The sequence below is a fragment of the Microtus oregoni genome, unplaced genomic scaffold (genome assembly GCF_018167655.1).
Source record: "Microtus oregoni isolate MIOR12 unplaced genomic scaffold, Mior012 000022F_ref0000154, whole genome shotgun sequence".
NCBI lineage: Eukaryota > Metazoa > Chordata > Mammalia > Rodentia > Cricetidae > Microtus > Microtus oregoni.
Window position 1 is genome coordinate 12563346 of NW_024543081.1, and position 4966 is coordinate 12568311.

Here is a 4966-nt window from a genome sequence, read left to right on the forward strand (position 1 = left end):
AACCACTCCAACCAAAGGAGAATGAGCCCTCGGCTCTCTCAGCCACCAGCCCATTCTGGCAATACTTGAATGTGGTATTTGGCTGTAAGGACAAAACACAAAGTGGGCAAACTCAGAAACCTGAGAACCAACATTTTCTTTGCTAGAAAGAGGAAAATGGGACAGGAGAGGAAGAATAAACTCACCATTCTGGTCAGAGTTAGAAAAGTCAATGACCTCAGGCTCTGAGCAGAAGGAGAGAGAAACATAAGTGCTTGCCTGTGTGCATGTGTGTGTGCGTGTGTGTGTGCGTGCGTGTGTGTGTGTGTGTGTGTGTGTGTGTGCAGCTACATGAGACTAGATACACATGTCTACTTCCTAACTCTCTCACTATTCCCTAAGAGCCCATGGGAGCAATGACCTCAGGGGTATGAACCTACCAAGTGCCCAGGCATGCACTTTGACTCAGAATCCACAAAAAGGGCCTGGTTGCTGCTGGAGCAGGGAGAGATCATGTGAGCATTCATGCGTTCATTATTTTCATGGTGGCAGCAGTGGTGATTGTGAGTTTATTTGATGCATTGAAGATGGAGCTAAGGACCCTGCATGTGCTTAACAAACGTCCCTTTCACTGACACACTCTTCAAATCAGTGTGATGGAGATGGGTCAAAACCATGGGGGTGGGTGTTACTTAAGGATGCCAAGTTCTGTGATAGACAGTGCTAATAGTGTTAAAAATGAGGATGATGGTGATAGTGGGAAAATTAGGGATGGTGGGGATGGTGGGATCGTGAGGTTGGTGGGATGGTGGGGATGGTGGGAATGATGGGGATGGTGGGAATGGTGGGATGGTGGGATGTTGGGGATGGTGGGGATGGTAGGGATGGTAGGATGGTGGGGATGGTGGGATGGTGGGGATGGTGGGGATGGTGGGGATGGTGGGGATGGTGGGATGGTGGGGATGGTGGGGATGGTGGGATGGTGGGGATGGTGGGATGGTGGGGATGGTGGGATGATGGGGATGGTGGGGATGCTGGAATGGTGGGGATGGTGGGATGATGGGGATGGTGGGGATGGTAGGATGGTGGGGATGGTGGGGATGGTGGGATGGTGGGGATGGTGGGGATGGTGGGATGGTGGGGTTGGTGGGATGGTGGGGATGGTGGGATGATGGGGATGGTGGGGATGGTGGGGATGGTGGGATGGTGGGGATGGTGGGATGATGGAGATTTGGGGTTTTGTTGTTCATCAGAGAGAGTCGCACATATCCCAGGCTGGCCTCAAACTCTCAATACAGCTAAGTATGACTTTGAACTTCTCATCTTCCTGCCTCTACCTCCGAAAAGTTAGGATTACAGTCATGCACCATGCCTAGTTTATGCTGTTCTTGAGATGGAACACATGGCTTCATGTATGCTGGGTGAACACTCTACCAATGGGACACATTTCCTGCCCAAAATATTATTTTTTTTAAAAAGATAGAGAAGCCATAAAGATGTTCACATTAATCAAATCTTTGACAGCTTGAATATAAAAATCATATCAATAGTAACATATTTAAACTTATAGACTAAAGATTCTAATAGTCTGTGTTGATATTAATTAAGGAAGCAGAGGGAGGCTGTTCAATGGACAGACACCACTGCACACAGAAGCAGTGATGCGATTACAAAATCAGAGCTTGGCCATCAGCAGCATTGATTATTTCACACAAGAACAATCAGTGATTAGTGGAATTCATGATGAGATAAATTAACTGGGGGAGAAGGGAATCATCACGTCTCCCCCACCGCCCTGTCTTCTCAACTGATGATTCATTCCCAAAGGAGCCGTGACTGCACAGCTGACCTGCATTCGCCCCCTCTCCAAGATGGGGTGACCAGAAGAACCCAGCACCCATCTGTGAGGCTCCAGCCGACAACACACAAGGCAAACCTCCCTGTGAGAGAGGATGGGGCAGAGCCAAAGTGGAGGGCATGCTACGCAGATCACCTAGACGCTTCGAGAACAGAAGGCAGAGAAACTGCTGCAGGCTGGCAGAGAGCTGAGAGGCCAGGTGTGGTGGCAAAGACCTGAAATTCCAGCATCCAGAGGCTGAGGCAAGAGGATCTTGAGTTCGAGAACAGTCTGGGCTACACGGTAGGGATGAGGGCAGGAGCAGGGGCAGGGGCAGCAGCAAGGAGCTGACCAACCAAGTACAAGGCGGTTTGAATGTAAATCTTGGTGTCTTTTTTTTCTTTGCATGTATTTTCTTTGATTAGAAAGGACATTAGATGGAAGTCTGTGGACAGGTTCTAGGAGTGTTTCGGGCTTAGCCCCACTCCCACCTCCTCTGGGTCTTATACTGATCCCATACTGTGGTCACAGGGGAGTGCCCTTTGCTCAGTTTAGGAGGGAGAAACCATTTACTGCAGTTTATAAAGAAAAAAAAAAGGCTAGGAAATGAAAAAAAGCAGAGGAAGGGAAGGAAGGGGAGATGAGAAATAAAGGTAATGAAGTATTTACATTTTGAATTGGGGGGTGTAATTGTGTGACATTTCTTTAAATCTGAAGATGGAATTTTTTTTTTGTCTTGTGGGTTTTTTTATTTTATTATTATTATTTGGTTTTATCAGCTTTTCTGATTCTGTCTCTACTGGGGCTGATAACTGGACTCACATTCTGAAAACAAAGTACAAAGACCACCTAAAGCTGTTATCCCAAGGGAAGTGGTTAAGGATTCATCTTGGAAGTCCAGCTCAGAGACAGACAAAGCCCCAGAGCAGCTAGAGGACAGACAGACTTCACAGGCTGCCACTGTGGCCTGGTGCACCTGAGGGCCTTCCCTCTCTGAGTGAAGTGGCTTCCTGCAGACCTCTGCAGAGAGAGCCCTTTGTCCTGGGTACAGCAGGCTCAAAGATGGGGTTTGGTGAGGTTCAGAAAAGCAGGCAGACCATATAAGTCGGAAGATGTACTGAGCAGGGTGCATACTGTTTACAGGCTTTCCTGGGGCTAGCTAAGGACGTGATGGCGAGATGGATTCTCCAGGGGAGCTTTGTACTAGCGCTAGGCATTGGGTCAATCCCCAGACTCTGTTATAGCCTTGCTCCTCGAGCAGTATCCAAGGACCAATCAGAGAAGGCACTGCCCGGGAAGGGCCTTGCACTGTGAAGGATTACCAGCAGTGAGGGCTCCAAAGAACGCCCACCACGAGCACCAGAAAACAAAACAAAAACTAGCCAGCTAGCCATATGTTCTGCTCACAAGAAAGTCCCCCCAGAAGAAGGGCTCCGGGGGTAGGGAAGCCTCTCACTTCCTTTCTTCTGCTTGTATCCTCAGCTGACAGCAGGAATTGACTCTGTAGACGGTGTCACAGGCGAGTTGCAGAGGAGAGGGGAGGCGGGGGCGGGAGCAGGAAAGAACCGGACCTTCCCTCTGGGTCCTTCCAGGACAGCAGACAGCTGCAGCTTCCAATTGGACTGGAATTAAAGTGGTCACTCACCGTGTACCTGGCTGGGGTGGCCAGTGCTGGGGCCCGGCGGTGGGGGAGGGGGGAATACACAGTGTGACGTTGAGAATAGACTGATAACAAGCTTCAAGGCAGCCTCGTTCTAGGAGCCAAGCTTTTGAAAACCCAACCACACCAGGGAACCAAGGAGTAGGGCAGGCTACAGAGGAGTCTGACGAGCGCCCCCTGCTGACTGAAGGGAGCAGCTCCCAGACCCAGGCCCAGGTGGTCCCCGGTGCCCAGCGGCTACAACATCACCAGGTATGTCTCTGCAAAATGTGAGCAGGCACCTCTTCCTCCTGGAACTCGCCACGTAGACCAGGCTGGCCTTGAACTCACCTTCTGTCTCTGCCTCCTGAGTGCGGGGATTAAAGGCATGGGCCACTGTGCCTGGCCTCAGACTGCCTCAATACAAGTGAGTTGAGAAGGCACCCCATTGAGTGGAAGGCAGTTATGGGTCCTTCCTGTGAACTCAAGAAGAGGGTAGAGAATTCACCTAGTTAATTAATTTATTTTTGAGACATCCTTTTATCTTTGAGGCGGTCTCAGTAGCCCTCCTGCCCTTGCCTCCCAAGTAGGAGGATTACAGATGTGCCCCCACCCTGGGTTTCCTCTGAAACCAAACCCCCACCCCTGAGACAGGCTTGGTGAGCATCTGCTAAAATTCTAGAACATCCTAGGTAAGACCATGAAGCCTGCTGCTCAGTAGGAGCAGTTCCTGCGGCCAGACGTGTGCTCTCTGACCCACTCCATCCCATTGTCTCCTCGGGTGACCTAACCAGGTGTTGACTTCCAGGCAGCACCCACACAAAGATAAGCAGAAGAGCCCGCCCCTCAGGCAGGGGTGGAATTGACGTGAGGAACCAAACAAGGACTTGAAGCTAATCATATATTCTGACATTCTGTACTTGAAGGTGAGGAGAATGGATTGAGTGACAGCCTCGTCATAGACCTGCCGGGAGAGATGACACAAGCCTCTCCGATGCTAGGTGCTGCTCAAAGGAGAAGATTCAAAACAGGGCCACCCACGAACGGTGTGCTCAGACGAGAGCCCAGAGGGTGTGCTGAGTCCCCATCAAAGAGTGACTTAAGGATCACGTTAGACCACAAGGCTTAGCCTGCGATAGCAGCCACTCTGCCCTGGAGCATTTAGGGGTGGCCTCTCTTCCTGCCTTCTCTTCCCTTCTCAGCAGAGAGTGGTTGGTAGGCTAGTTCATCCACGGCTAGTGAGGCGGTCTTTGACTCAAGCACCACTCTTGACAGAATAGCTGGCTGGCTTCACAAAAGCCGGTACTCTCTGGCCTCTGTGTAGGTGGCATGGAGGACTCGCACCTCTAGGCCTTGCATGCTGACTGACGACTTCCTCACAGGTGGGAAATAAGGTTGAGAGAGGACGTGGGGCCTTTCCAAGGCCATCCAGCTGCTGAGCTACAAAGCTGGGCTGCTGGTTGGCATCCTTGTCTGGGAGTCTGCGCCACTGCACCTCCACTTTTGTCTGC